Consider the following 20950-nt stretch of genomic DNA (forward strand, 5'->3'; position numbering starts at 1 on the left):
AAAGTTGAAATGCCATCGTAGGAAATGGACTTGCATTCACTAACTTCACTGAAAGTCTGGGAAGCATTTTCCATTCAAAATGACTGTGTTTACAAAGCATGGCTGGGGCTTGTGGGGCTGCCAGGGCAGCTGCCTTCTGTACTTCCTGGTCACCAAGGTATTTGGAAGAAGTTGGGTTCCCTCCCCATCCCTCCACTCCTTGCCCTGTGTACACACAGCCAGACACTGATTCAATCCTGCTGATCAGATAGCCCAGTTTTTTACAAATTCTCATTACTAATCAGCACAATCAGGATTTGGTCTCATTAGGCTGCAGCATTTCATCCCAAAGCTGTCTGCTGATTAATTGTGTATGTCAAACAAGGTGAGGTTTCTAAGGAAACACTGTAATATCTATTAAATCAGTTGATGCAATTAAAAAATAGTCATGCTTCTGAGAATATAAACCCATCAAGTTCACTCATTCTTAAGTACAGATTGTAATGTTTCTGTATCCTATTTTAACCTGGAATCTCTAAGGAAAAAGTGGTGTAAGGAGCTGGGTCAATTTTGCTATTACACTAGGGCTGTCATCCAAATTGCTCATTCAAAAATACTGTCACATCCTTCACAGGTATCCTTATTGCCTACGGGCATTCCAGGCTTTTGAGATGGCCTTGCCTCTCTAGAACGCAAGTAGAGGCACACAAGAGCCAAGCTGAAAATTACAGCCTGCAGCTAGGGAACAAAATATGGGAGGATTACTCTGGCCATACCTAGCTGGAGAGGCAGTTATTAAATTTGCAGAGAAATTAAATTTGTAGAGAAAATCCAGACTAGAGTTCAGATTTGAAATCTGATGGTGGAGAGCTGATCAACAGGTTCAGGCCTGAACAGATACCTGTGGCTTATTTGTAGATCAAAATCAGTACTGAAGGATACTGCTCCCCCATCTGAAGTTACATGTGTATACTTTTATTCCAAACTTTCCAATTTAAAAGTCCAAGATAATAACAAGTAAAAATATTCATCATTCATAAGAATATAAGAGAAATTATAATTTTCCTTCTCTGCAAGAAAATCATGACTCCATGATCCCCAACAATAAATAAGTTACAAAGCAGATGTTTTAGTTTTTGTAAAGTTATTAATAAACAATCATATTCATTATGGACACAAGCACCTCTTTTAATCTAAACAATATCTAGTCCATGAATGTGCATATATGACACATACACATTTTACTCTGTTAGCTTTCAAGCCATTTCCTAAAATTTCTGAAGAACTGAATTAAACTTTAGTAAAGCCCAACTTACTTTAGTATTGCTACCAAAAAAAAAAAAAATCTAGACTTTTACGATCTGTAAGACAGAAGGATTTGAAAATAAATGGAAGCATTGCAGAAGGATTAAAATGAACAACAGTAAGTAGCATAAATACTACTTACCTACCTGATACTACCCTGATCAGCTCCAAAGTTCATCACTGTAAATCCACTTAATTAGAGACAGAAGTACACTACTCATTGAGCTATTTAATCACTGATACACCTCTGATTTGCTTTACTCCTAATGATGTCACGTTTCTCCTCATAATGAGGTGCAGTTTTTTCCCAAAAATTGGAAGTCTTCAATCAAAGCACCTGAAGTGAAGAAAACTCACTTCACACAGACAGCTTTAAAACAATCCATGCAAAGACAATTTTTTACAAATTATTCTGCTTTGAACCTCGGTAATTTGCAAACTTGCTTACAGTTGGTAAATCCTGATGGAGTCATGAAAAAGCACAAAACCAACAAGAAATCAAAAAAATGACAAGTAATAAGGAACAGGCTGACCTAGAACTAAATGATGAATTGGCCTCTGAAGCATTTTAAGAGCCAAATAAAATAACACTTTTAGGTTTCATTTCCCCCACCCCTCAAGGCCTGTAATATTTCCTCATTAAGTAGTGCAGCTGAGGAACAGACTCGGCTCCGTTACTCCCAGACAGAACTGTATGTGACATAAGGAATCAATATGTGCACCAGAACCCCTCTTTCTCCAAAGTACGCCAGAAAGAAATGGTCTGAGCCAATGTACTGCAATTCATACATAAATTTTCTAAATGAAGAAGCTGTAACTTCAATCCACAAAAATCACTGCAGAATACTAAGTTCATTGTAAATATCTGCAGAGCTTCATTTTCTTCTTCTTTTTTAAAGAAAATTTCCTACTTTAAAACCATTAAACTTTAACAGCCTGTTTCGACAAGGGCAGAAAGCAGAAGGGAATAGATCACTTGTCTGCAACAACATAAAATAGTGTCCTAGTGATCTATAAAGACCAATTGTCTGAAACGTCTCATAACATGCAAGCCAGTTTCTATCTTGAGACTGGCAAATGGCTCTTCCCTGCTTTGACATCCATACGGCAGGTGTTTTAGTGGATTTTTTTCCTCCCTCCTTTTTTTTTTTTTAACCTCCAGTATAAAGCAGAAATTTTATTTCAGCTGTGTTTGCATCATTAGCTTGCTGGCAATCATAGAAGCCTAAATTATCCAGGCAAGCAGTTTCATTTATCTAGACCTCTTGCCGGAAAAGAGCAGCAATCAAATCAGTCAGCCCAAATTATCCTTGACATTAACAAAGGGCTCTAGGATCATTCTGAGAAATTACTTTCTTCTATTACGGAGCTGATTATGTTGTAGATGCCTCTGAAGCATCACAGCACAAAATGTAGTTGAAAATAAAAATGTTTATAAGAGCATGTAATTTTCATTGCCACTGTTTGTAATATTCAATCTTTTATTAAGGCATGCTAAATATACATTATACGTGTAAGGGTACGTGTACACCAAGTGTATAAAAGTAGTAATGGCTACAATAGCTTGTGCTTCCTTCAGCCAAGCAGCCCTGTGGAGATGGGAAAGCAGCAGCCAGGTCCCAGTCTGAAGGTCTCTCTGAGGGTGAAGCCAAGAAAGCTCTACAGATTATTGCTCTGTGTCACTGCAGGACTGAGGTCTTATCTTCTCAGAGGCCACATGAACTAGATTGAATTTTCAGCTGTTCCCAGACAGTGGTGATTTCTCACTCATCTCTAGTGCCTTCTGCTCAACCTCTCTGAGATCTTTATCGAGCCAAATCTAACTTAGAATGTCTTAGTTTGAAAGCATAAAGGGCTTACATGGGGGAGGAAGATACTGGGAGTTCTCCATGCTTCCCATCGATCAAGTGTGAAGGAGGAAGAAAAAAAGAAGGCATCTTCACACCCTCAGTAATCAGCAAAGTTCTATCTGAAAGTAAAAGAAATGCCTCCAGCTCTTAAATTTAACAACTATTATTTTGTAATTTAGGGCCTAAAGGACACTGCTGTTTCTGAGGTGGTGAGGTAACAGGTTCTGTATTCACAGCTCACTGATATAGCATACAAAACCAAAACAACAAAATATTATCAAAAATTTTAAAAGTGCTTCACAATTATTTCAACTGTAGAAAAAAAAATGCACCAAAAGCTAGAGCTGTCAAATGGATAAGGGAAAAATTAGAAGAGAGGAAAATGTATTCAAGCTTCAAAAAGAATATTAAAAAATCCTACTGGGAGCAAAAACTTATTTAAAACTAGAAAAATAGCTTCTACTGAAATCAACCCATAAAACACAGGACCTGGGATTTTTTCCCCCCCAGGGAAAAACAATGAGCAAGAACAGCAGCTTTGTGGTTAAAGAGAAAGACATTTCTGGTTCAGGGCCCAGCTATGCCACAGGCACAATACCTTACCTAAAATTACAGGCTCGTAATGCAAACACATTTTTACCAGACACATAAATCTGGACTAAATAACAAATATAATGAACAGCTTAAAATGCACCACAATCGAGTGAGAATTTCTAATTGTTGGTTTTAAGCTCAAAATTAGTAAATATGTAAGATTGCAGTATAATTGGTGAAGTCACAATATTGAAGGCTGACATTGATTTTAGACATCCCTATCCTGCATTTGCTAGACAAGTTTCCTGCACACCCAATGGTATGAAATCAGTTATTACATATTCTCTTCTCCAGTTGCATGCTATTAAATACATTTTCCTGCATAAAGACTCAGGCATATTGTGCCAATAGTTTTCAGATGTTGTTTGCAGTTCATTTTTCCAAAATGTGTGTCCTAGTTCTAGACAGGCAGACTACATTCCAGCCAAATACAGCTCATATACAGTTAGAAATAGAGAATCATGTGTAGATTGATTTGACAGATTACACTGGTTTCTGGATCCCTCAATACCTCCCAAACCAACCTCCATAAATCAGTGTCTTGTAAATCTTGCTCTGACAGCTCACTTTCTAGTACAGTATGTTCTATATCCACTCAAATCACCATAGGGTCACAGCAAAATCACTGAGTCACTGGGACATGTAATTTACAAATAAAGTGATCATCAGCCTCTGTCCCCAAAACTGAATTTAGGTTAAAGAGCAGACCACGAGACAAGACTTAATTTACCTTATCTGGCTCAGTATCTTCTTCCTTTCACCCACTGAGCTGGGCTCCCACAGGTGTCAGGCACATTGGAGATCAGAAATGGCAACCATCCCTCACCATGCTATTCCTTTGATTTGGAAATGACAATCAGGGGAAGATACAGACTTTAAAGTTTTAGATCTGGCCAGCTATGTCAAAGACACAGAGGCATCACACATTTCAGAAAAGCAGAGTTGTTCAGTGATATTCATCATGTTGTCTGGAAAAGAGTTGAAAAGCAGAAGTATAAGAAAACCTCTCCTATAGATACCACAGTAGGTTCATTTGTGGAGACACTGTAGCATTTACAGATATTGTCTTTTAATCAGTATAAACGGGTTCACTTATTTCAGCTCCCTTCTGAACCGAGACAGTGGGTAAAAGCTGATCTAAGTGATCCACAAATCCTCTTTTTCACCTTTGCGAGCCTTTGGCCATTGTACAAATAAGTTTATTTAGTATACATGAGTCTCCACAGAAAATTCACAATGTATTCTGACATTCTAAAAAATCCCCATCAAGTCAAGAAGGCAACATTACTGTGTTATTTTGTCTGTCTGGTAAGTTTTTTTTCACAGTTACATCCCCAAAAATCCCAAACTCACTAGCACTAAAAGAAATGGGATATTCTGAAGAAGAAGAAAGATGCTAGTGTCATCATTTTTTTATGATCTTCCATCTTGAGGGAAAGATTTAGTCAGCTAATTCTTTTCTCTCCTCCTCCCTATCCCCCTTAAAATTAAACTTGGTGTGATTCTTAAACATATTCTGCAAAGAATCCACTTGGTTCTTTAATCTCTCCAGAAAGAACATGTTGCATGTGAACATTTCTCCTGCTTACTTCTTCCTTGCCAAAGGGCATATAATTGTGTCTTTAAAGTGAAAATATGACTCACATCTCTACTGGAATATTACAGGTATAAATATACCTGAATCTAAAAATGCTTTCTTATTTTTTTACAGCAGGATTTGTAACTGGATTTCCCCAAAACTCAGATTAAAGTTATTCTTCTGTTTCTCTGTAGTTTAATAAACATGTAATTTTGGCACTGAAAAGTCTTTAGCTGGACAGAGGGAGGGCACCATTTAAGACCAACCTTAGAAGCATTCTTGCAAGATGCAGGAAATCTTTTTCTAAGCTTACACAGAAAGCAGAAAATTAATTGAAATCTTAAACCCTTATATAATCTATTCTAAAAAGTAAAAAAACCTGTTATTTGGAAAAAGCTTTTGACATTTTTAAGTTGGTTTTTATTCCTACCAAACTTCAGAGAAAAATGGGTTTTATTTGGAAGTTTCAACTGAGCAAAGGTTCTTAATGACAAGTTTTAAATTTCATAGTCACTCCTACAAATAAATTGAAGAAAATATTTCAAAGCAATGCTATCATTCAGTTTTATCTTTTAAAGGAAAGAAGTAGGTTAAAAATGCAACAAAGAGTCATCTCTTCTAAATCCTACTCAGAGATCTGAGGAGGCTGCGTGTCTGCCTAAGAAACTTAGCAGGGACACTCAGTTCCACCCTCCTGCTCAAACATGACAACACAGATCTGAAATGATTGAGGCACAGTCATCTCAGAGCCAAATATAAGCTTTCTTCTTTAATTTCAGGTTTTTTAATGAAGGCTAATCCTTTGCTCCCCATCTCTTCTCTTCTTCCTTCAGCAGAAGCATACCATTGACTAACAAAAACACTCACCAGCACGAGTTTCACAATTTGTAAGACAAACCCACATGGAAAAAAAATTAGGGACAAACTTAGTAAAAATGCAGATCTTCCTTTTTGGAAGAATTTTCATAGAAACATTAAAGGTGATCATATGTACAAGACAACCTTCTATAAACTGAAATTGACTGAATTAATACAGTTGTAACTTTCACTAATAGGCAATTAAAATAAAAGTAAACATTTTAAATTATTGGAAATATTTCCAGCAGTTTCTAAAAGGCATGGAAGAACATACTGCAAACAAAGAACCTGAAAGGAATGTTCCTGAAATCCTATTTCAGAACAGTTTCTCTACCTGGGAGAAAACACTGAAAGAAAAGTCACCACCACACAAATGTACCTTTATTGCTGTATTGAGTGAAGAAATAGGCTTTAGTATTTGATTCTTATCCTTTGCATGGTTAGTTGAGCTGAACTCTCCTGTCTCAAGTGTGTATTTTACTGCAGAGGATCTTGGTTTAATTAGTCTCAGATCATGAAATGTGCCACTTCAAAAACCCATCTGAAGTGCAGGCACTCATGGCAAAGCAAAGTAGTTGAACACAAGATTTCTTTTAAAGAAAACATGACTTTACATGTCCAAGTACACTAAAAGTTTTTGACTTTGACTGGCAGAACATGACATAAAACCCTCAAGAAATTATTCACTGAACAGAGCAACAACCAACTGCTCAAAATTTCAAAGCTCAAAGTAAGCTTAGATGTTTTATAATAATCTTCTCTCAAGATAATTTACATGATACTTTTTATATGGTGAGGCAGTTAAAGTCAGTTTCTCTTGCTTGTTCCTTCTTATTAGGAGTTACTTTTAGTTATATCAAAATGAAAATAACTCTAAAATTATGCTATTTCCCTCTGAGTACTTTTAGTCAACAGGCAGTAGTAGATTAGGCTGTACTGCAAATCAATTATGAGTTCATTCAGGTTTTAAACCTTTAAAAAAGCCTAACACAGATCTTCTGTTTCTAACCAAAACCCAAAAATCCCAGTGGCTTAGGTTCTTGCAAAGAAACACTCAGCTATTGCTGGAAAATACAAACTGAAAATCAAGAAACACCCTATTTTACTGGCAGGTATTGCTCCCAAGTTACTCACCCGTGTTTTCATATTGGCACTAGTGATGCCATGGTGACTTTTTCGCCTTTTCTTTTATACCTTTTTACAACTTCTGTATTCTCAGTGCTTTTTGCCTACATTCTTGACTTGTTTGTCAAGCTAAGAGACTAAACATTTTAGAAGCTTCGTAGTTAGGGATCAAAATGCCCTAAGCACCAAGGTCCTCTCCAGAACACACCTTGTAAACTAAGGTAGAACCATCTAGGGGAGGGTTCCTTGGGGAGGGGGGCTCACTTGGGCCTCTCACTGGGGAATCTTTGATAGATATTCTAATTATTAACACCTATAATGTTATACCAGATCTTTCGGGGGTGTGCATTGTGGTGTGCATTTCGGTGCATTTGACCTGGACATAGTGCACCTAAGGATCCTTAAAATAAATACCAAGGTAAAATCCCTTTTCCCCTTCTAACCGTGTTTGACTCTTGATTTTAAGACCAGGAAAAGGCATCACTAGCACCCCTTCTGATCTCACCAGCAATCCAAAATCCTGTGTGAGAAGGAAAACCCTTCCAGCCACTGCACACAACAATCCTGCACTGCAGACACAGGGGTTGCGTTTGTATCACAGAGAAGACCTGGAACAGGAACAGGTCCAGCTGCCAAGGAACATAGCAGAAAAGAGCTGGACACCTGAGCAGTGGTCTGAGACTGTTCCAAGGGCAGTGCCAAAAAAGAGAGGAACAGCTAAAAACCAACAAAGCAGTGACCCAAGTGCACTCCCTGCACTGAGGAAGGTCCTTCCTGTGCTGCAACTTCTTATTTCCAATCCTATTTATCTCCTATCCTATTCACCATCCTCTGTGTTTGGCCAAATTGAAAGGATGCAAAAACGTCATGAACCCAGAAGGACTTCAGCATTTACCTGAAAGTGAGTGAGTGGGGACAAACAAACAAACAAACAACAACAACAACAAAACAAAACAAAACAAAACAAAAAAAAAAGAGGCATTCAGAGTTTTGAAGAAGTCACTATTAAAGCTTGGAAAAACATTACCAGGGCAGATGAGAGAGATGGATCTTTGTGTTAATTTTGCATCAGTAGCAAGTTTTTAATATGTATCAGGTGAAACTACAAAACAGGATAAAGCAGGAGTAGAAAAATAAAAACAGAGAAGATTCAGGTCAAATATTGATGCATCACATTCCTACCAATTTAGAGATACTAACTCAGATATTATCTTTGCAATGGAAAATGGAGGCCTTTTTTCATGTTACCTGATTATAAGCTGCAGAAACAAGTAGTTATTTCTAGAATAATTTTTTGATGCAAGTATTCCTAGGAAATAGCTGTGGGAGAACAATTTTGCTATTTGAGTGGGTTATTTGAACTGTGCTGACATTCTGAATAACTAATCCTGTGCATTTGGAAAAACTAAGATAATGACAGCATTTTGTTTCAACTCTAAACATTGTTTGAAGTTGCTGTTTATTTTTTTGTGAAGTTATTTCACCACAAAGTAAAACTAAGATTTCTGAAATAAAACAATTAAGAAATCCTTTTCTTAAAAAGAAATATCTGAACTTCACAGGTCCCCTTTGTTTTATTTATTTTAAAGGAAATTTCAACAAAAACTAGATGATTTAAGAAACATCAAATGACAACTACATTTTCTGTCAGAAATGTTTTGGTTGAAAATCCTTCCCTACTCCAGAAAACCTTACATAACTCTATGGCACCCAGAACCCCTACACACGTTAAACAGGACCTCAGTATATTCTCCTAATAGAAAGACTAAATTACAGAAGTGGTAGGAAGGCATTTGAAGGGATAGAGATTAAATATTTTCATTTGTAATTATTGTGAAAAAATTTGTCAGTAATTCTATGTTCCCTGTAGATGATTAAACCAAGGCTGTCAGCAGGTCCACAAGTTAACTCCAGCTCCTTGCTTTTTTCTCCCAATTCTCCCCTGATGTAATACATACATTGCATGAGGGAGCAAAATGACTTGTTAGGTTTCTTTAAAGGACAGATTGATATGAAATCATCAGAAAGAACATTGTAATTTGTGTTTCAGTGCTTCCAAGATGCTTTCTCATTTAATATAATAATTTCATGTAAGTTCATATTTTATTTTATGGAGTTCCTTGGAACTCCTCCCTCCTTGGAATCAAATAGTTTTAATTTGTCTTCTTTATTTTCTCTGCTGTAGTTGTACTTAGGACACAGACTCAGATTTTGATAAAAGGTTATACAAATTTGTGGTTTTGTGTTTGACTCTCCTTTTGCAATTAAGATATCTTGGATACCTTTAGTGAGGCTAATAGTGTAATTTCTGAAACAGAAAAAAGCAGGACATTAAATAAAAATAGAATTAAAAGCTTATGCCAGGTGTCTGTAAATGCAGTCAGAAATGTTGCAATTCCCCACCCTGCCATTGCAAGCCTTTGAACTTGCAGCCTTTCAGAGATCAGCTTCTGTGCCTAAGCCTCAATTCAGCTGGGTAACAAATAAAAAGAAAATGCATTGGAACAGATAAGAGCCCAAGCAGCTAGAAAGTGTCCTAGAAAAGGGAAAGCCAGGAGTAAAGTCCCTTACTTCTGAAAAAATCAAATACTGTATTTCTTCTTCCCTTTTAAGACTCCATGTGCCAAGTCCTCCTTCAGATTCTTAACATATTTAATTATTAGGAGAGCTAACAGAATAAGAGAATAGTGGTTTGGAATAATAATTTCACTGATACAAAGAACCCCCTGAACCAAGCATGTTTTCCCTTCATGCCACGAATTCCCTAAAGTTACTATTCATTATCAATCTCTTCTGAAAACACAAGTTCTCTTCCTGAACTGAAGACATTCATCACTGGTTACTGTCTGAAACTACTGCCAAGATCAGGTTATTTCACAGAGCTCTTGGGACAGATGACATCTCTCTAGAGAACATGGCCAAGGTCTCCATCAGGCCATTATCAGTGAAAGCACCTTGAATTTGACTGATCAGGGGCAGGGGGAGACCACATGGATGGACACAAAACTGAAAATCTAAACAATCCATTATGCTGATTAATTTTTATTTTATTTGCAGAGTACAAACTTCAACCCTTCCTCATTTCAGGCATGTTCTCCTCACTTTCTAGTGTTTAACTTGCATAATTAATTAGCTTCAACTAGGAGAAAGAACTATGCAAAATACTTGAAAAGAGGGATAATGGCAAAAAAGCTGGATACACAGTTTTCAGGACTTCAAAGCAATAATGTTTTCTTGCAGATGCACAGCAGGGATTGCCTGAGGTAAGATAACTTTACTTGTGCAACAGAGACTCATCCTAAGCATTAATAAAAGGGCTGACTTGCAAAATAAAAAAATTTTAAAAAGAGGTTTGATTTTAGTCTAAAAATTAATTATGGCCAATAAGAGAAGCATGAAGATGAACATTTTGAGTTTTAAAGGTGAAAATCCTTTAAGGTAAGGCTCTTACTAAAAATCAGTAACCCGAAGAAAAACATGACAAAAGCCAGCTTTCTTTTCTGTGATCAGCATTAAAGTACAAAGTTTTATCTCCATCCCTTTGCACTTTATATAGGACATGTACAACAGCACTACAAGGTTTTAAATGCCTTTTCACTGAATCCTCAAGAAATACAGCTGATGGCAACACAAATAATGGCACAGAATAGCCTATCATTATTTTATAGTACTTTCAAGTCAGTAAAAAGTGTGCGTTGAAAAAAATCCCAGCTCTTAGAAACTTGCAGTGCACGGAAATTTTGCAGTTTCCTTCTCAAATAGTCTTCATAAACATGAGACAATAGAAAGAAAACCAAAAACCTTTCCAAGTTATAAGTGAGCATTTCCTGAACCAAGGAATAACAGCCTGTACTTTACGCTCACCAGTCCTCTCGATGTTAATAAAATGTAACTTATTTACTCACCTTTCTGTAAAGCAGTGAATAAAAATATCATTAGTGTTAATGAAGCATCTTTAAAAAGCATCACCTGTCACTACGAAGCTGTGAGCTGCTATTTACCAGATGGCTCATCTCTTAGCAGGTACTAAAATAACAGAAAGACCCTTCTATGTCTTCTAGGTACCAACTAAAGTCTAAAATATTACTACTCATATCTTATTGTACTCTCTGAAACTCTAAAAAGTGATGGAAAATACAATTCTTCAAAGTGGTGAACAACAACAAAAAAGTAATAAAAACTATTTAAGACCACGGTAGCATAAAAATACGGCAAGATTTCCAGAAGAACTGGCTCTAAGCAAATTCATTCTGGAAATTAAACTAAGTCCAAGCTACAAGCAGAAGGAGGTTATAGAAATTTCTCCCATGAAAAACAGTAGCCAAAGAAACCTGGAGTAAAAAATAATAGTAAACTACCATTTTGCAGCTATATTTCTCTCAACTTGAAATTAATTGGTTGTTCATTTTGGTTATATGTATACTGTAAAACTGCATACCACTGAGAGGATTCCCTTATTCTTTTTATTATAGTTAAATTCAAACTGTCAAAAAATCTTCAATTTTTCTTCCAGTAAGATAGGACAGTACATTAAAGTAAATCCAATTACACTACCTTGAAGCAAGTGTGAATTTTTTACCGAGTTATTTAATAATTAATCTTAAATATCCCAGCAGAGAAAAAGCAATTTTTATTTCCTGACATTTTTTTCCACTTTTCTGAAACTTCAGCATCACAATTTCGTGTCAAACAATAAAACCTTCCAAACCCTTAATGCAGGCCTGCAGGCACATTCTTGCACCCAGCATAACTTCAGTACTTTGCATATTAATGGCAATAACTGCATTTCTGTGTATTTCTACAAAAGCCCATAAAAGACAAGACTGCCTTTTCCACCTCATTGCAAGTTCTAGCCTGAGAAGATGAGGTGATATAATCCTCTTTCTCCCACAGAACCTCTTTAATTTTTTCACTGAATATTTTTTCTTATTTTTTCCTCAGTGAGATATCTGAGACACCAAAAGAGAATTCTTCCCCTACATAAACTAACTTCAATTTCAAGTTACACTCCAATATCAAGGCTGAATTTAATCTTTGCTTCAATGTAGGCAATACTGTCTAGTGTTTCAGCTTTTCTGTAAGTTTTTCTCTTTAAAGTCTTGAGCTGTCGACATAAGCAATTGAAAACACAGTGAAATTCCCAGATAGATTTCAGCATGTGAGAAGACAAAATTGATACTGAAACAAGTTCATGTTGCAATTTCAAGGTGAGCTACTGATCTGAACCATTTGATACTGAAATATGTTCATATTGCAAAGCCGTGAATTACTGATCTGAGCCACTTTTGCAAGGCTCAAAGAGGGCTGTGCTTCAGCTGAACAACTGACACTTTGCACAGACCTGATCAGAGCACATTCATTCCCAAAAACGAGTCCATGATTGGTACCTAAAGTCCATCTGGAGAGTGCAGTGCGTGCAGCAAGCCCAGCTCACCCTGCAGACTCAGCAAAGCACCCCACAGCTCCATCTTTTGTAAAATATGGCAGTTTGTTCTTGTGCAATTTAGCATCAAACCAGTCCACAACAAAAATACTTTTCTAAATCTGCCAAGTGAAAACCACTTGTATTCTTAAAACAAAATACTCAATTTCCACAAAGGCAAATAGTTTCATAACAGAAACCATCTGTCTGGTTTTTCTGTCCAAGCACTCAGGCAGCTCTTGCACAGCTTTAGCAGTTTCACAAGTATGAAGAAAGGAAGGTGGTAGGTTTTTTTTAACTTAAGGACAAGTCTGATAATAAATCTGAGGCACACAAGCCCAGCTTTATTCTTTGGACTCCCAGAGAGCAGGTAGCCAGTCCTAGAAACAGAGACCAGAGAATTTGGTTCCAAAATCACTTAAGCAGTTATCTAGAGAAATATGAAGAGCTCTCAAAGCTGCGCTGCCAGCATTTCTTTGGGAAAATGTAGCAGGGATTACCTTAAAGATGATCAAGCTGACAGGATATCTGCATATTTTAACTCTGCAGTTTGCCATCAAGATGGTTTTCCAAATAGAAGAAATGTAAAGTTTTTACACATGAAGCCTTTAGTTCTTTCTCTTGACCTTGCAAATGCTGTTTTTGTCACAAGTCTCAAAACCTACAAAAAAATTAATTCTGAGTTCATAACATCTAGTTAGAAGGTAACAACCTCTTGCGATTCACATTTGTTACATTTTCACTGTATTTCAAAAAATACAGCAAAATTTTCTTATTCCTTTACATGGCAGTGTAGCAGGAAGCTGAGTCACAGTATCATGATGTGAACTAGTTCCTTCCTCAGGAGAAAATCTGAAACACCACTCCCCCTTCGGTTCTGCATGCAGACAGCAGTGGTAATTGCTTATTAAATAATTCTAATTAAAACCAAGCAGGTTCATCCTAGATTCCCTCAAGTTAACTCTGATTAGTGGCTTTACACAGACTACATCTTTGCTGAAATGATCAAAAGAGAAAATCCCTTTAAGCAGTTACAAAGTACATTCTCCACTCAGAGGCATAAAAGCCACTTATATTTCACTTAAATCCTACCTCTAACATCCAAGTTCTGCTGTGTCATTTCTTCTGGTTCTTGCATGTAGTACTTTAGTGCATCTGTCACTGCCTACAGTGACCTACAAGTATGAAACCTACAAGAAGAACTAAAACAAAAATACTCTCATTCTGCAACAATTTAATATGGGAAGAAACCTGTATGATGTGCATGCTACCAAAACCTGGTACACTTCTCAGAGGCACTCGGGTCTTCCTTTAAAAAGCTGATTTTTATCCCAAAACTGAAGAGGATTCCCTCTTCCTCAAAATTTACACAGACTAACACATTCTAGATACAAGCAAACAAATATTTCTTAACTCTCTAACTAGTGAGTAAATACACACCATTTTTTCAAGCCTTCTTATACCAAATAGGTTTTTTTTAAGATAAACTACAGCATTTCACATACTCTTGTGACTTTTTCTCTCAGGTCAATCCCTCACATTTATCCCTTTTAAGCATTCTGCTGCAGAAGCAGATTTCTCATTGTACCTTGTAAGACATATTGCCCTTACTCAAATGCTTTCCTTCATTTGGCAAATTGCTAGAATTCCAGTGGAAAAAAGCAAATCAGTCACAAAAATGCAACAGCTGGTCTAAACACAAGGCACTAAGGCACCCTATCACATTCTAAAATTAGAAGCATTTGAATATAATTATTGCACATTTTCTCCAGTGGAAATATAGTTAGTGTCCCATTAGTTACAACCCACGGAGTCAGACTGGAAATTCTGAACACCAGTGCAGAGACCTGCCTCTGTCAGTGAGGCAAACCAATCTCAATTCTACATTGCAAATGATGTTTCAGCAACAGCAGCAAGGAAGTAATTTTCATAAAAAAAGTCATACCTATCTCGAGCAAATAATCCAGAACAACAGAGCATTATAGAAAATAAAAAGCAACCATCTGTAGATACAAAAATGCTGCTAGCAAGGATTTTCTTGCTAGTTTCTAAGTCCGTGAGAGACTTTTCTCTCTCACAGAAGAGGTAGCAGGGAATGTAAACAACCAAGCCACCTGCAACCTTGAAAAGTCTTGTTTATGGTCTAGTAGAAAAATATTTTGACAATGGATGTTTTAGGATTTTAGCCAATCACCCCCAAGGGGTGGCTGATCCTTTGTCCAATTAGACTATGAAGAAAAAAGTCTATAAAAGAGTTTGTAAAATAATTAAATAAATCAATCTTGCTGCACAATTCCTGCCTGCTGGATCTTCTCTCCTCCTCCTCCCTATGGCTGCGGGACACAGTGATATACTGCTGACCAGGCCAGCGGTAATAACCATCCATCTATCTGATTAGATCACAAGAGTCTTTACAATTTATCAAAGGTATTTTTCTAATTCAGTTTGCAAATTTTACTTGTAACTGCAAAACACATCAGTGTGCTAGACTGTGAACACAGCCTGATTGAGAAGGCAGCCAGGGCAGATTCTTCTTGCTCTTGGAACATCTCTGGTCTTTGAGAAAGAACACATTTTGCATCATGTAGACACAATGCACACACGAAGACTTGTCTGAGTGAAAGGAAGGAGGAGAAGAAAGATACACAGCAAAAAGATACAAATGTAGAATGGTGTGTAAAAACACCCTTTGCCAACTCACCTGCTCTTGTAATGCAACACAACAGAATCTGGATCAACAAGAATCAAGCCCAAAGAGGAGCTGTTCTTACATAGGTATTCTTTTCCTCTAAATCAGTATTTTCTGCAGGATATTACTGAAAGAGAAAGCATTCAAATGAGAATCAGACTGATATATTAAATCTTTGCTAATACTTTTTACATTTACCTTAAAATAATTAAAGAAGCAGAAGCTTCTGAATTTTCTGTTTTGTCCTTCAACAGTCTTTTATGGCAAAGACAGATTTAAGGAATGTGGGATGACAAACTAGGAGAAAGTACAACTTCTTCTTGGAACAATAGTGTCAGCAGAGTTGTTAGCCGTACCAGCTTACATCTCATCTTCTCTACCACTGTTACAGAGTCGCTCACTTTGCAAGCAAGCACAAGGCAGAATCAGTTTTAAAAGAAACAAAACCAACAAAAACCCCCACAAACATTTTGCTTGAGTTTCTACCCAAATGGCTCCATAGCAGTAAATCACTTCATACAAGTCTTTAACACCTGCCCTAACATAAATGCTAAAATGACTTGGATCACAAAAACTCTGGCACATGTAACATTGCATTTCCCAGTGAAGAGCTCCCCTTTCTAAGATGGGGATCTCTCATCACCACGTAAGAGCTGGGGTTGGTTATACAAGAAACTTCACATGGAAAAAAGAACATGAGAACATTTCCCCCAAGACTAGACATGGAGATTAAGTGTGTCTGAACTGAGAGGAAAATACTAATTTATGCCACATACATTGATCCATTTTTCATCATTCTAAAATTCAGCTAGTAGAACAAAAAACTCTTACAAACAAAGCCATATTATAGTCTAGATTTAAAAAAAAAGAGCTTAAGACAGATGTGAAAACAAAAATAAAGCTATTAATCTCATTGGGTGTGTTCTTATAACAGTTAATATATAACAAGCTCTTGTCACCATGTCAAATGTTGAAAAGACTGATCTGAATAAAATGTGAGGTTTTAAATAGAAAAATAAACTGTTTTACTTATGTTTCACTTGTTGATTGAGTTGCAAAAAGCAGAAGTACTACACGACATGTGTACATATATCTGAAGCTATTTGATTTGAATACTGAAACTTAACAATGCTAAAAAATCTGAAAGATTGTGTTTAATGACTTCTTTGAAGCTCACAGTGGCTGCTTTTCATGAATTGTTAATTCCTTACATTATTTAGAATACTGTCTCCACATATTAGAATGAAGCACTGGGTATGTAATAACAGTTTATATTGATTACAATGTCTACATTACCATTTTTATAATTTATGTAACAATGTATATTCTAAGTATTTCTAGCTGCTTTAGAGATTCTGTAAACACTCTATACACATCGTTTCCTTAAAGTGACCAAATCAGTATCCTGTTGTCATAGCAGCAAGTTGTTTTTAAAGCCCAGACCAGGGAGGTGCCTGTGACAGAGTCCAGATAGGTAAATTACCTCATCCACCCATCTGCTTCTGCCATAGGACAGAAGGGAAAAGCCTCAACAGTTTCTGTTCCACCCACACCTCCTGCATCTCAGTCTGGTACTTTACAGACTAAAACTTCAAAAAAAGCTTGATCTCGGCTATGTTCCTTTGCTTCCAGTTCTTGGAGTTCCCAATCAGTGGGGAAAAAACCCCCAAACATACAAAAAGAATGGAGCTCCCCCAGCCCCTTATTATTCAAAGCATGTCGTTTTAAGCAAGAATATATATATGGTTTTCAAGACAGTACTCAATTAACCTGAGAAAGAACACCATAGAGTAATAGGAAGCATCCTGCTATTTATGGTTCAACTCCAAACTCATTTAATATGACTCAGGCTTTGTGGAAGGCCAAAGGAACAGGTAGGCTTAAATAACTTTTAATAACATTTACAAACTGCCGTAAATAAATATATTTGGCCAAAGCAGTAAAAATGCAAAGCCATTCAATGCTTGCATAAGACTGAACTATCACGTATACATTTGAAATGGACGGTGTCCTGGCAGAAGGTCTCTTTCCACAGAAAGAAATCTATGTTTTGTGATCCCAGCCTTGCTGTATCAAGCATACCCACACATCAAAATAGATGGTGATTGCTGTAAATAATTTCAGGAATAATTTCTTGGAAATGCTTCAACTAATGCCTTTGCTCAAGAATCATCATGAATATCAGACTCATACTGAATAGAAATTTTGTCTTAATACTGTGAGCCAATTAGCCTATTTTGCAATTTTTATTCATAGTCTCTCAAGTCACTAAGATTCAAAATTAATAAGGAGTTTCACTTAGGAAATCTGATGTCCCTGCAGACTGCAACGAGAGCTTTTAAACAAGAGGAGGCCTCACAGCTCTCCTAGAAGCAGCAACACAAGTGAGAGCTGTGACACATTTGCACAAAGGCTGACTCAACACTGTGCACCTACTCTCTTTAATGTGCCTTGCATTGGAAACATCAAGTCAAAGTGTCCCAAATACAGAACTTCATATTCAAAACCATGACAAATTTTTTCTGATACGTTGTCATATCATAATTTTCTGATGATATGAACGAGGGTCATGAACGTGTCCAACTCAGCACAATGTTTCAATATAAGCTTCACATGGTTTTTTTTACCCACTTGCAACTGAACAGACAAATGTTCTTTCAGTGGCCTTTTCAGGTGGCTGTTCTCTCCACACCTTTCCCCTAAAAACACATTAACTGTGAGTCATAAAGCTAAATGTGTGAGAAAGCAAAACAACTGTGTGTTGAAACAGACACAGGAACAATTCAGTCTTGGCTTTCACTTCTTCTTGCTGCCCACACTAATTGTCATTGTCCCTCCTACCTTATGGAAAGCATTTATCCAATCCATCAAAAAGTTTTTTCTTTGCCTCCAGAACATTATCATGCCCTCTTTTCCTTTAGCAATTAGAAAATTGCTACTAGTGAGATATTATTACTAAGTAAAATTAGTTATGCAGTAAGCAATAACAATATTTTAAAAGAGAATGTAAGTTTTAAACATATTATATAATTTCTTCAAGTTTCCCCAGTGATCTTTCTGTAATGTGGAATAAAACCAGAGTAAGTTTATTTTAATCAACTGGAATAAAAAAAGATATCAAGTGACTTTAAAGTTAAACAATCTTCATACACAGGACATCAAGTAAAGAAGGGAAAAAAGGGAGAAGTATAAAAGTTCACAATGGGTAATGGTTTGCTGTAAGAATGAACAATATGTCTTTTAGAGATGCAAGAGGCAAGGCTGGCAAAAAATCCCCATGAAGAAAAAAACTTTATGAGGACTTGCAAATAAATCAACTAGGAGTGTCACAGGTTCAGCATCTCCAACTACTTCAATACATTCATCTTGATGGAGTAATCAGCTGAATGAATAAGAAACAAAATCTTCATTGGAAATCAGCTTCCTTTTTCTTGGCAAAGGGACAGGAAAGAAAAAGGGAACCAACTTTTTCTAGAGAGAGGACTACACAAAATGACCAATATTCAAGCCTCAACACCAGGTACATTCTCAATGTAGAACACACTTAAAAAAATTTGCTTCCATATAGTATTCAGTTTGCTTTGCTTCTGTGAATGAGCTCACCTGCTTTCCATGTGTATAACAGATTCTAATAATACTTAGTAACTATTTGTTTAAGCAAAAATATCTATGCTTATACTGTACAAGGGCTCACAAATTCCAATAAACCCACTATGAACTCTTCATTGAACTAATCCATCCCAAAAAAACTCCTAACCAACACATCTTCAGCATTGTTTTGCATTAAATAGCAGTTGCCCAAGTATTTCAGCTGGTGGTGGGGTCTGTGGCTCTGACCCAGGAAGAGGTGACTGGTCCGGAGAGATGGTCCTGAAAGGGATCGCCTTCCCGAGGCCCAGTGTCTTCCTCTCAGCTGCTGGCAAAGGAGGGCCCTTGCAGAGGCTATCAGCTCTTTAGTGATTGTCAGCTCGTGATTCCAGCTCAGCTCTGCAGGGCATCCTCCAGGCCAAACCAGACCAGAGAGAGACGAGAAGGCCCGTGTGGCTGGTTCCGCACAGAGGTAGCTTTATTGTTGGTTCCCTCCGGCGAAGGGGAAAGCCAGGGACGAGCTCTCTCCCCCCACAGAGCTAGGTGGCTCCCTTTTATAGGGATACAGGGGATCAGCAGGGGACCAATGGGTTACAGAGGGTCTGGGACGGACCAATGGGTTACAGAAAGATCTGCATAGTGTCTCTCAAAGGATTGTGGGTCCACTTTTCCTCGCCATGACCCAAGAAGCGGCTGCCCCTTCAGGGAGTCCTGCTGGGCAATTGCGAAATCTCTTGTCTCAGCAGAGATCCCTCCAGGGCAAGGGCTGGGCATATCCCACACCCAAGTCCTCCATCTCCTGAGACTGTATACAGCTATTACATTTTTCCCCCACTTGGAAAAAGGCCTTGCCCATTTTATTAGCTAAAACTTCACTGTAATACTCAGATCGGATTTTCAGAGAAAGTCTAGTTCATAGAAACCAGAAATATGTGCATGCATGTACTAAAGAAAAAAAAAAAACCCCACACAAAACAAAAAACCAAAGTAACTACGTAAAATTCTGTCTCCACTCCCCTTGTTCTCCTTTCAGTGTTTGGGTTCTCCCACCTTCCTGGGGCCCATACACACAGCAAAAAAAGTATATCCCAAACAGCCTGTAGCCTCAATTTCAGAATGAGAGGTGTTGGAGAGTGATTTAATTACTGTGAAGATGCTTGGTCCCATTAGGGTGACCCAGAGTACACAAGGAATTTGCACTGTCAACACAGATAAGAAATTTCCTCAGCTCTCCATCAGTTAAGATTTCACCTTTGACTTAAATTTCCTTCTACTTTATTATCACAATCAAACATTTTATTCTACAGGGGGTCTAAACCATTCATGCAAATTTAATTTATGGCAATTTAAACTGTGTCAGAAAGTTAATAATGTACAAATAATGCATGTGTCTCTCACTGAGTTTAATCAGTGCCCATTAACATGCCTATTATTTTGCCTTTTTGTTATTCATGCGTTCTAATCTGAAATCACATTTACATTGAGTGGAAACAAACTTACCCAACTCATCAGAGATCAAAATAAAAACCTAACTTGCCCAAAAAGCTGATTTTATTGAAGTGATTGTATTTTTTCTTAATAGAAATAAATTATTGAAGTTCCCACATAGATGTAACAATTACAAATATTTGCAAGTGCACTTTGATTCCATCTGCAAAAAAAAAAAAAAAAATTAACATCACTCAAACAATTGTTTATTTCATCAAACTCAGGTTTTGAAATACAGTGCATTGCAAAAATAAAAGTATTAGCATTAATAATTGCTAACAAAGGAGAAGAAAACCTCACTAAACGTATTTTAACAGTGGGAAGGGAAACAGCATTTCAGTGCACAATTGTATTTTCAAAGAGTTTCCTCTAACCCATGATGCCAGAAGGAGTGGATTAACCTACTTTCTGTGGGCACAAGACTAGAATCTATTGCTGAGTGCAGCTGTCAGAACCACCTGCATATCTTTGGC

At 37.1% G+C, this 20950-nt stretch overlaps 1 protein-coding gene across 8 annotated transcripts in view; it reads right to left on the reverse strand.

Moving 5' to 3' along the window:
- LOC138118303 (uncharacterized) overlaps positions 1–20950 on the reverse strand; it is a 234410-nt gene that overhangs the window by 166663 nt on the left and 46797 nt on the right. For 5 of the 8 annotated variants that reach the window (XM_069029208.1, XM_069029211.1, XM_069029207.1 and 2 more), the window contains exons 2-4: positions 20490–20640; positions 15414–15528; positions 13213–13373 (exon numbers count right to left, since the gene is read on the reverse strand). The gene's annotated coding sequence lies outside the window, so the exon portion shown is untranslated. The remainder of the gene's footprint in view (positions 1–13212; positions 13374–15413; positions 15529–20489; positions 20641–20950) is intronic. The other 3 variants (XR_011155086.1, XR_011155084.1, XR_011155085.1) reach the window with 1 other exon arrangement.

This window comes from Aphelocoma coerulescens, chromosome 13, assembly GCF_041296385.1.
Source record: "Aphelocoma coerulescens isolate FSJ_1873_10779 chromosome 13, UR_Acoe_1.0, whole genome shotgun sequence".
Taxonomy (NCBI): Eukaryota; Metazoa; Chordata; class Aves; order Passeriformes; family Corvidae; genus Aphelocoma; species Aphelocoma coerulescens.